This window comes from Plectropomus leopardus, chromosome 24, assembly GCF_026936395.1.
Source record: "Plectropomus leopardus strain MGB_pleo_1.0 chromosome 24, ASM2693639v1, whole genome shotgun sequence".
Lineage (NCBI taxonomy): Eukaryota > Metazoa > Chordata > Actinopteri > Perciformes > Serranidae > Plectropomus > Plectropomus leopardus.
This window is the reverse complement of record NC_142199.1, coordinates 18,275,021-18,287,289: the sequence shown is the minus strand read 5'-3', so window position 1 is coordinate 18,287,289 and position 12,269 is coordinate 18,275,021. Positions and strand designations below refer to the sequence as shown.

General features: G+C 39.3%; 1 pseudogene across 1 annotated transcript; it reads right to left on the bottom strand.

Annotated features, from left to right (window-relative positions):
* Positions 1–3,863: 3,863 nt before the first annotated feature.
* Positions 3,864–11,414, bottom strand: LOC148185548 (neoverrucotoxin subunit beta-like; annotated as a pseudogene). Its single transcript, XR_015775844.1, has 4 exons — positions 11,328–11,414; positions 11,014–11,113; positions 6,701–8,167; positions 3,864–4,876 (listed from the first exon to the last, which is right to left on the bottom strand). The product of XR_015775844.1 is annotated as a neoverrucotoxin subunit beta-like (transcript).
* Between the last annotated feature and the right edge of the window lie 855 nt (positions 11,415–12,269).

Sequence of the window (12,269 nt, the reverse complement as noted above, 5' to 3'; positions counted from 1 at the left end):
AGTGAGCAGCGCTCGTTCACGAGTATTCCTCTCGTAGTCTGCTCGTAGTAGATCAGCTTATTAACAACAGCAGCTAATCAGCAATATAACGACAGCGGTGCTGGTCAGTTTTTATATTTAATTGACAATCAGCTGTTAAGGACTAGCTTTACATCTGATGTATTACTAATGTCTATGCAGCGGAGGTAAGTAAACATTGATATTAAAGCTTTATATTGCAAACTTGAATTGCAGTTGGGCTATTATTATGTAATATTTGGCTTTATTACAAGGTCGGGTTAACGTTAATTATTGTACACATTTGTGTGGGTGTACAATGATTAACACAAACTAATTCACAAATTAGTGGTGTATGAATGCAGTGTATAATGTCTCAAGCACCATGAGAGGGAAGAAAGGGTGTAGTGAGAGAAAGAGCACAGAATGTAGGTGAATAGAGTGATGAACAAAAGTCATTTAAATAGTAAAATATTCTGGTTATAATTTAACTATATAAAAAAGCTGGAGACTTATCCTTACACAAAGATGTCTGCCCTGTCATATTTACAAGTATGTTTTTCATACAGTAGAAATACAGATCCTGTTGAGAATAAAATCCAGAACGGGGTCATTGGGGTCCAAAATTCGATCAAGAAACTTACCCACGTTTGATTGTAGCCTCAAGAGACTGTGTAATGCTACTTAAAAAAATATCATTCCCCACATTGGTGAAATGAACTCCATCTCTTCTAAATATACCAGGGCAGTCAAACTTTATGCAAGGATGTTTTACGCTGTTTCCGCCCAAATCAGTGACAAATGTGCCCATCACTCTGTTCACCCACATTCGGGTCTCGTTGATCTTCTGGATCTGCTTTCCTCCAGTGACCTCTCTCATTGATTGATGACAGGATGATCTTCATCCCTGGAAAGTTGTCACGGAGGTTCAGCAGGTACTGCTTCATTGTGGCGACGAGCTCCACATCTGTGATTTTTCCCAGATCGTTGCCGCCACAGTGGATGAGCAGGACATTAATTGTTAAAAAAAGAGCAGGAGGTCCCTCCACCCCAGCCAAACCACCACACATGACCATCCATGCCGAGGTTGCTCCCTGTGGTGCGTCTGGTTCGTTCTTCCCCACGTTGGTTGTAGATGTCCCCAATAAGCCAGATTCTTCTTTCTACATGGAGTCAAATATATTAAAAAACATAAAACGTGGTTACTTAATAGTGTTCTTTGAAGATAATGGTACATGTTGTTTAAGTAGTATCAAGTTTTATGTAAGTTAATACGTGACTCATGATAATTCAAGTCATAGTGACTTGAGTAGGGAATTTATGATACATTCTGGATGAGTTGCTTTTCTACAACATAAGACATGCAACAAGTAAACATTACTTATATAGCTATATGATTTACTTACATTGTTATGAAGTGTTACCAGGGTTGTATATTAACACCAACAAATGTTAATCAGCTATGCAAGTATTATTATTATTATGGGATGCAAAAATGGATGTGGACAACGTGTAGATGAATAATAATATTTGTGAAGAACATAGGACACCTTGTCCAATGGCTGGGATCTCCCTCTTCTTGTCCAACTCCATGAATGACTTATCCATCTCTAATTAAATAAAGTAAAAACAGTTACGTTCTGCGTTTTTTGTTTTCTTTAAGAATGTGTACTTAAAGAGTTTGTAAGACAACATGCATTCTCTTTTGCAAAGCAAAGTAACAGATTTAGGAAAGAACGGTGGGTACATTTCATGTTATATTAATTGTGCTTATGTACATTTATTTTAATTACCAGAAAATGTATGACTGCAGAAAAGTACTGATAGCAAGTAAGCAAATGCATATTTAGCACAATTAAGACAAAGACTCAGTGTCAAGTCCACCTCTTTTTCCCACCAAATTGACGCGAGGACAACTCGATTCAAGGTTCCAACTCAAACTTTTATTTTATTTTTAGTTGGTTGGTGGTCTTGTTTCATAGGTTGTAAACCTTTAAAGACAGAAAACAAAATTACCATCCAGCACAGAACCAAAAAGTTGACACATTACCCATTTTCAATTAATTAATCATTTAAGCCTTTTAAATTGAATAAAGAATAATCAAGAAAAAGAGTAGTGTTTTAACATTTAACAGAATATATATGCTATATTTTTACTCTATTTAAGCTCAAAATTAAATATCTTAATAGCTTATTGGACAGAAAATCAAATAAATGCTGCACATTTCAGACGACAAGAAGCAAATAAACATTCTACAGACCATTGGCGTCTTTGGCCTGAATCCGAAGGTGGACTTGGGTCTCCTCTCCTTTGTCTCCTCTTGCTCCTTTCTCCTCTGTGTGTGTGACTGTTGAGCTCCCCCAGTCCTTCCCAGATGCTCTAAATCAGAGTGCAATCAAGCACCCTCTTGCCTCTCCCTGTTGCACTCTGGGAAATGTAGTCCCATGTACTGAGACTCAGCTTGACACGCAGCTTCTTATTATGTCTGATAGTGTGTGCAAAAATGTCCCTTCAAAAGTTAAAACAAAACCTTCGCCAGTTCATGTTTGCATACATCTGATATTAATTATCAAAGAAACAACTTTGTGTTTGACAGCGGCTAATATTAGCTTAGCCATAACTTTTTTTGCTGATAGCATAGACGAGGTTGAGCTTCAGAGCATCATATACTGTATGTACTGTATGTATACCAGAGGCTGTTTTATTGGCAGTCAGAGATTTATTATGTATTACTGTTTGTAATCTTACCTTCTTGTGGAGCGATGATATGATGTCTTTTGTCTCTTCTCAGATGCAGAGGGCTATGCCTTTTGGTGTGTGTGTTGTTATAACCTGGATCCTGAAGATCCAGAGATCAGATCGAATTTGTTGCGTCTACGCATCGGCGCTCTGTACCGAACTATCTGCATGGGTTGCTGGGGTAACCACGTAGGCATCAATACATGCGATGGTGACGCGGATTACCAACATGGAAGTATGAGCAGCAGAAAAATGGAGAAACAACATTTCCCCATCCAAATACTGGTGTCAATTGAAGTCGCCGTGCTGAATTCCTCCACTGGGAAGCGTCCACGACACATTTGATGATGGCAGGTGGTGTGCCAATTTTCGAATGTGTTGCGGGACGTTTGACAGGATCTCTAATATTCGATTTGAATGACCAGAACATATGGACTGAAGACGCATTTGTAGAAATCTGATTTGAATTGTATTTCAAACCACCTCCGCATTTTGAGAAAAACCCTTAGATACAAGCAAATAATTGTATGATTTCTTCACCAAGGCTGACACATCCAATATGTTGGCGAACAGCACCACAGGCCAGTACCTCGTCTTCCGCCGGCAGCTGTAGGTTCTGAGAAGCTGCAAAAAAAGAAAAAAACAGGAAGAAAATGAATAAATTTGTCCTATAATTTTTTTTTTACATCATATATCATTCATTCTGTATCCCGTCCCGTGTGTTCACCCCACAGGCTGCGAATTCGATTTACCGTGTGAGCGAAACAAACCAGCCAGGATGAGGAGCCCGATGTAGCCCCTGATTTCGGTGGCATCCATATCCCTCCAGTCACCATGGACACGCTGCCCCTCCAGGTTGGTCATCGGATGATCTTCTCCGTGACAAAAAAAATCCAAACTGGTCTCTGCTGGGTCTACATCTCCGTCATTATACTCCCATACTTGTACTTCAATACTGTCCCTGCCAGTACTTTGATGGTCACTGTCGGGTACTTCTGGTAAGGTGTAGCTGACATATCGAGTATTTCAACAGAAAAGCCAGTGCACACCTTCAAAAACTGTGTGGACAGGTGCGTAGGAGAAAAAACACTTGCAGGTAAAAGAAGATGGGACCCGCACACTGTCCTGTACTTGCAAAAAAACAGTTTTATTAAATACTCAATACAACGTTTTGGTCCAATGGACCTTCATCAGGTAAACAGTCAGATACAGTCAATACAAGCAAATAGACACTTCCTTGTGGGCAGCCAGTCAAAGAGCAGAAAAATCCCGGCCCCAAAGTTTGTTTTCATTTAGTTAATCTGAAGGACTGCATGTCCTACCCAGTGTCACATAAGTAATCTGTAAATACATTTTTAAGTGTCAATTTTTTTAAGATACATAATAGAAATAGATACATTTAAACCCCCCCATGGGACATTGGGAGTATTGAAGACCATGTGAACATCATTCAACAAAAAGTAGTAATAATAAAAGTACCAAATAAATCATCCACATAAGGCTTCAAAGACAAGAATCATTAGCAGATAAATAAGTAGATCAACAGATAGTGATCAAACTTTGTAATTTAGCCACAGAGCGGCTCTTACTTAAGTGGACGCAGGAAGGCAAAGGATTCTCGTCCAATCCAGAAGCCCGGGTAAACAGGCTCAGTGAATGTGGTGCGAAAGGTGTACAAATGAGTCAGAGTGTCAGATGAGACTTTGTAGAAGGACAGAGTGCCATCATACCAGTCCAGATACACCCCAATTCTGTCACACGTAGCAGCGATGAAAGACTTGTTCCACACGTTGTAAATATGATGGGCCTCAAGAACGTGTTCTCCGGTTGATGAATATTTGCCGAAAGTCCATGACGTGGTATTTTTACCAAACTTGCTGTCTGAACCGTCTCTTGCTCTGTCAATTCTCTTGTACGCAACAGCAACATAAACAATTTCTTTGGAACTGGTACCCCAGTCTACCTCCCAGTAATGGCACCCAGACAAGCCCTCTTTGCACAACACCTGAGGATACTTCATAAACCTCTCTGGGTGATCAGGATATGACTGTGATTGTCCATACTTTGCCTTCTTGTTTCCCTCAGACAGAGAGAGTTTTTTATTTGCAGTGTTTGGGTCCAGGGTGAGATCACAGGCATCTGATGGAGAGACCAAAAAAATGTCTTATTAGTGTTATTCGTGGGGCTGTCAGCGTTAGCACGTTAACCGTAAAGCAGTTGAGGTCCATACATAATACCTTATTTGAAAACAAAAAAAAACAAAAACGTTAGTCACCAGCAATCCCAACTGACATTTCTATCTGTAAGAGGCTGTTAGTATGTATTTTTATGATTATGCATCCTCCATAGTTAGTTCGAGACTCGATGTCTACCTCAAGAAAATACCTACCGAAATACGGTGAAGTTTTGGTGCCTTTAAGTGGATACCTGAGCTGGACCAGTGCCAGTAAATTTAGCAACACGAATACATGCCTCATTCCTCAAAAGAAGTCTAGTACCTGACATGTTAGTAATTGATACCTACTTACAGCATTGTATAAATACTACTGCCTTTCCATGTGATCGGGGTCAGCCAGCGTTCTATGTTCTGTGTCAGTTAGTCTGCTTAGTCTTGTCTCTCGCCTTGTCTTTGTTGTACTTGTCCTCATTTGTAGTCTTCGTTTTAGTTTATCTTTGTACTCATCTTTATTTATGTTGTACTGGTTTGTTGTACTCATGTTTGTTGGAATTGTAATTTTAATTGTATACAACAGAGCAGGGGATACATTTTGGCAAGAAAAGGTAGCATGGCCAGTTCACGGGGGTCCTTGGACTTCTGACCTCGAGATATCTGACTGAAAATGGGTTATTGGGTACCCATGAGTCTCCCTTTTTTTGGACATGCCCACTTTATGCTAGTCACATGCATTTTTGACCAAAACCATGCTGTTTTTTGTTATTTTTTCCTGTTGCATTTGAATATTTCTGCATATTGTGGTGCCTAAACAGTCCTGAAATTGCCCCCACTTACAAGCTGAGTAGCGCACAGATGCTCCTAACCAGACTGGTCAGTGGGCATCTCCAAAGATAATACCAGTTGCCACAAGCCTATGCTGAAACTAAATGGAGGAAGTTTACTGGAAGCGCTGCTAAGTGGGTGGAAACTGTGCAGTCAAAATGGTGGAAGGCTCGGGTCTAGGTGGCGTCCTCAGGTTGGCAATTTGTATGTGTATATGTATATTATATATATATATATATATATATATATATATATATATATATATATAGCCATTTTCAATGGCTGTAAGTTTTTGCTAGAAAAGCCAAAAAAACTGTTTCCATTGAAGTTTTGCCTAATACAGCTTTTTTTGAATGCCTGAAACCTGAAATACCACCTCATGTGAGCGTAAATCTTTTTTCCGATAAATGGGAGTTTTTTCAAAACTGCCATATGTCTTGGGGAACAGTAGTTTCACAAATCCAAGACCTGTACAAATCAGAAAAAGACATTAAACTGGAGCTGCTGAAAAGTGACATTTGATTTCCGAAAAAGAGAACCTGGTAAGAATTGCTTCGCCTTATCATTTTGGATGTCATGATGGCACCATGGCAGCCCTCCTCTTCCCTTGTGTGGTTATTGTTTGTTCCAAATTAAATCACTTAAACTTCGTATACTTGTGTTGTGTCTTACATTTTGGTCCTGTTTTCCTCGAAGTTCCTTAACATTGGATTTCCTAACTGTTTTCAAATGCAAGGACAAATTTTAATTTCATTTTTAGACCATGTTTAAGAAATAACTAATAAAACCACCTTTGTACCTTGTATCTTACCTGTTTAAATTCAGCCATTAATTAGTTTAACGTTAATCATTTAACAGCCCTGAGGTATTAATTATTGTGATGGTCAAACAGGTTTCTGGAGAACAGGTATTCGTACAACATTTTTCACTTAAACAAACAAAATGCAGCATAAAAAATGACTTACAAATGATCAAATCTTTTCTTTTTGTGATGGTCTCGACATCGGGGACTTCAGGCTTTGAATAGTTTTCACAGGCCAGAATGCCGTTATTGTAAAGGTATACAGTCGCTCCTGCGTATTTCTCATTTTCAATGGCTGCTATAAAGAAATGCACCCTGTTGTTGTTCTTCTGGGCTTTGGCATAATGACTTAAAGTTTTGGCTTTTTCTCTCATTTTGGTGAAAACTTCAGCTGAGACGTACCATGGATCTTCTTTGGTTACTTCTAATTCACTGCCTGAGTCCAGGTAGTTGGCTAACTCATCAAGGCCAGGGTCAGCACTCGTCAGGGAGGTGAAAACAAAGCACAGAGCATGCTCTACACCTGGAGTAAGAACCTCTCTGTCTAGCTCAGACTTATTTGGGACGACTTTTATGCCCTCCATGGTATCGACACAGGACTTGATGATGTTGATTTCTCTCTCTTTGTGACTCAGCCACTTGTTCAGGTTTTCATGACTGAATGGTGACTTGTTCCTGTCATTGAAGAGTTCTTCTGCTGCACTTTCATTTTCCTTACCTTCGCGGATGGAGGGAAGTTTCTTCGCAAAGGTCCTCTGGAGTTTAGTTGTGTAATGATCACACAATTTTTGGAAAGTGCCTAACTGTTTTTCCATCTGTGGAAAATTTTCTACCACTCCATCTAACAGAGAATCATTGCACCTCATAACTACTTCCCCTAAATCTTCCAGAGCATCCTCCATCTTCCTCACTAGCCCAATGCTGATCCTCTTCGTCAGCTCAGGAGCTTCAGTATCCATATTTTCAGGGCATCAGCCAGACCTTCACTGGAACAGCATTCTCTCCTTTTTCTCCCAGCAGCTTTGGAAGTTTTTCATAGGTTTGCACTGCCTCTTCAAACGTTGTAGGGTTGCTTTCAAGAATGAAGTCTCCGTAGAACTTGCAGGAGAATTCCTTGGTCAGGGCTTTTTCATCATCATTTAGCTTGATTTCAGTTTTCCCCTCACTGTTAACAAACGTGGGGATCTTCTGTATCATAGCTTCCATGCCATACTGGAGGTCCTGAACCTTGCTGGCTCCCAACTTCCTACTGTCAAACACAAAGAAAGCATTTGCCCGAAAAGGATGGCGGTGACCACATGTGTTGCCGAGCTGTTCTTAATGATGTTGGCCTGTTCTTGGCTCATTTTGAGAAGGTGAAGCATCGACAACTCTCTGAAGTAGGTGGTGGCTTTGTACTGACAAGTCACTCTGCTCTGATTCTTGAATCTCTTCTTATCATTTAAATACTTGGCAGACCCTCCAACTTCAATCATTCCACTCAGGAAACTGGCCTTCAGAGAAGATTCAACCTCCAGCTGAGAGGCCTTGGAATCGATGGAGTCAGATGCAGAAATGTCCAATTTACTGCTGTGCTGAGAGTTTTCAACTGTGTTCTCTTCTAGGGTTTTCTTATCCCACAATGTCAAACCTGTAGAGAACAGAAAACAGTTATCTTGTAAAACAGATGATAAAACAGATTAATCAGTTTGTCAATGTAAAGCCACAGGATGGTAATCCTAGTTATAGGTGCTACGCAGCAATGGGTTTGTGACGGGTAATTTTTAGCAGCAAGCGGCACATGAATTGGAAGACAATTAACAACTCTGCATTAGAATGAGCATTCTTCATCACGTGAGGCTTGAGCTCACAACCTCAGACACAAGGACAAGTCACTATCTCAATGAGCTCCATGCCAAGAAAGAAACCAGAGATGGCTTCACACTATGACTGAGCTGACCAGCAGGGGGCATGATATCAGCTGTCTGTGCATGGAAAGACAGATTTCAACTGCTGCCAAAAATTCACTTCAAGACGAAATTCTAAGAAGTTGCAGACTTTATTTAGGAAGCAGAGAGATGTTTATCAGTTCTGTTCACAGATTGAATTGCTCCATAAGTGAAAAACTGGTGTTTAAGGATGCCATTTTCCCACATACTGCAGAAGTTTACATGAGGGCAGAATTCATAATGCTGTCAAAATATTAGTTTTGAGATAATAAACAGCACATTTTTATCATTTCGTTATGAACCTTGAATATTTATTCAGCAAGAATTTACGGTATATGTTTACAGCAGCGTTTACAGTCAAACATTTCAATGCACTGTAGGCTCAGTTTTTGATGAATCAAAAATCTGTGTAGATTGTTTGTGTCAGACAGTCTGAAGATGTCCTGCAGCAAATTTGGTTTCAACTGAGCAAAAAACGTGGGGGGACATAGGTTTAACTAGTTTTAAAATTTTTGATAAAAATATTGTGATCGACCTCATAATTTGTACCACAGTGTAGTGTACAAAAGTTTCTTTACAGTCAGGCCTACATTTTTTTGGTGTAATTAGGGCTTGAGCACCGAATGGTGCGAGGACCCTCTCGGAATGCAAGGATTTTTTTTTTCTCCCAAGAATCGCATTTTTGGAGGTCTGAACATGCTCAGAAACTCATGAAAGTTGGTATGCTAGTCCGGCCTGGCGAAAAATTTCGTATTTTGGTGGTTTCAGAAACAGGCATGGCAAAATGGCTCCACAGCACCTGTGTATCCGCAATGGCTGGTTTTAGCTACAATCACATAATACGGCACACGTATGTATCATGTCCAGACACACAAAAAACTCGTTTGGACCCACGCCCCCAAACCCAAGAGGAAGTCACCATTTTGAATTTTGTGCTGATTTTTGGTGATTTCCAGCCTCGTACTTTTGCTATCTTGTCCTACAGGATTCATCCGATCAACTTCAGAATTGGTGTTTCCATTCTCAACCCCTTGGTGATAAAAAATTATAAATTGTCTGTGGAAAACTTTTACGGTTTTCCTGTTATGTGGCATACAATTTTGATGTCTCGCCATAAAACAGGAAATTATTGTAACTTTGGTGTACATTTCCGATCTGCCTAAAACTTCATAGGTTTGATAAGGGTCCCTCTCTGAACACATGTATATAACAGTATTCACTAGTCGTAATTGCGCATTGGATTTACATGATATTTAGATGGTTTGTATAACAAACGATGTACACAAAGATTACATGGAATTTGCCTCTATTTGACTGCCACCTGGAGGCCACTGGAAGCACTACACCAAATAGTTCACTCCAGGGTCCAAACACTTCATATATTATCCAACTTTCACAGAAACGAACGACCTCTTTAGGTGGAGTCCAACCAGTACCCCGACATACATGGGGGTGCGAGGGCCCGTTCATTGCTGCTTCCAGCTTTAATTATTAATGATTTGTTATGGATTTTTGGTGATGGCTTTAGCACCACCATCAGGATTTCTGGCTTAACTAAACTTTTCCTGATATTGATGAGTGCTTCTCTATTGCAGGAAAGTCTTGCTTCAGCAGAAGAGGCCATGGAGTTGAAAACATATAGCAATGTAATCTTATCTTACTTATAAACAATCAAAAGTGGAAACAATTCATTGCTAGTTCCATGGGAAAGTCTTTAAAAACTTATTTTTATTTTAAAGACTTATTTACATTACACAATGAACTCTCATGAACTCATGCTTTTACTGAATGTATGTGTTTGTATGTCCAGATTGTTCTTGTGACCAAATGTATGCAGCAGGTCAAATTATGGAGGGGTTTTCAGTTTGATAAAATGAGCATTCATTTGTGTCTATGAAAATTTGAATAATTTTGTAAACGACTTTTCAAGTCTGTAAATTAAAATTCAATAAACGTATTTTTTTTTAAATGCCTCCAGCAAAACTCCCGTCACTGTGAGATCATAGTGGAAAGACCTGTTGTTTCAGCAGTTATTCATAAGCAATTAACAGTGGAAACAATTCAAGTTCAGTTCCACAGAAACGCTCTGATCATGGGAACCTGTTTATAACCTTACCCAGCATGTTTTTTTTTCTATGCTCTTACTTGTAATTAAATCCACCCTCTATTTATTTTTATTGCATATTTTGGTTGTTATTTCTCATAAACCTTATGGCTTTTCACGGCTTTTATTGTTTTGACTACTGTTTTATTAATATCTCTTTCATATTTCTTTTATTTGTTTAAAATCTCTGGCTTATCTGCAATTTTTTCCAGTTACGGTATCCATGTACTGTATAATGAATTTTTTTAAGAAATGTATTGTGTTTTTTGTATTTATGAATAAATAAAGAAATAAAGAAACATAGTATAGACTTTAAAATGTATCATATTTTTATATTTATAAATATGTATATTTCAGCACTGTCCTGTCAGATGTCATCTATTACAGAGCATTTGATTCTCAACGTATTCATGTTAAATAGATGAGGTTAAAAAAGTGACTGACCCGGGATCGGTTCATCTTTCCGAGCATTGTAGAGCATTCCCAGGGCGAAGGGCCGACCCAGGGCAGCAACAACCATTCTATCTGAGGCCATTTCTCCAACCTGTTGAGAAATGTCAAGAACATGGCGTTCAACGCTTCATTTACTGTAAATGAAGTACAAATGTTGATAGTTTAAAACTTTGCAAGTCAACTCTCAGACACAGCAACACTGACAGTCTCAGAAATGCAGTATTTCTCAGTAGAAACTATTCTGAGTTGAGTAAAAGTCTAACTGTGGTTTTGTCTCTGTCTCCGTCCCTCCAGTTTGTCCTCACTTGTTAAAGTTGCGCAGATCAGCTGAGTTGTGTGCCAGTCTTCTTGACTTCCAGCCGGAGCTTCCAGTCTGATGATCTGTGATTGTGTGAGACAACTTAAATCCTGCCAAAAAATCTCCTCAACTGACTCCTCCCATCGCCTGCCTCAACATGACTGACAACAACCGTCTCCAAATGTACCGGGGCCGAGGTCCAAGGGCCCAGGCCTGGCATCAGAATATTATTTTGCTCCATGAAGAAAAAAATTAATGAGACAAGCAGCAAGTCAAACTTGCTGACGTGCTGACTCCACTCCTTATGCCAACATCCTGCTTTTTAAAGCCAGGCGTGTTATAACAAAACAACATTAAATCAAATAATTCAAGTTACTACCATTGGATGCCTCCGTGCACCAGTAAAGTATCTGTTACAGGTTATCACAATGACTGCGAAAACACGGACGCTTCAAACACAGAAGACGTCCATATTCAGCACAGTTTGCAGATAAGGCCACATTAAGACGAAAACAGCCCGACTAAAAACAATAGCCCTGCCTTTGCTTTTTTTTTTTTTTTTTAAAAAAACCAGCATTAATATGATAACATTGTTTTATGAGGTGACATGACCTTGACCTATGAGCACCAGTTCATTCTTGAGTCCAAGTGGACGTTTGTGCCAAAGTTGTGGAAATTCCCTCAACACGAGTGAGCATCACCTTTGAACACAAAAAAAATGCCAAATTTGTAAAACTTTCCTCAAGGTTTTCTTGAGGTATTGAGTTCACGAGAATGAGACAGACAAGGTCACGGGTACTTGACTTTAGAACCATGACCACCAAAATCAGTTCACTATTTTGAGTCTAAGTGGACGTTTGTGCCACATTTGAGATTCCGTTACGGCCATTATCAGATATTGTGTTCACGATAATTAGATGGATTTATAATAATAAACACTTATAATTAT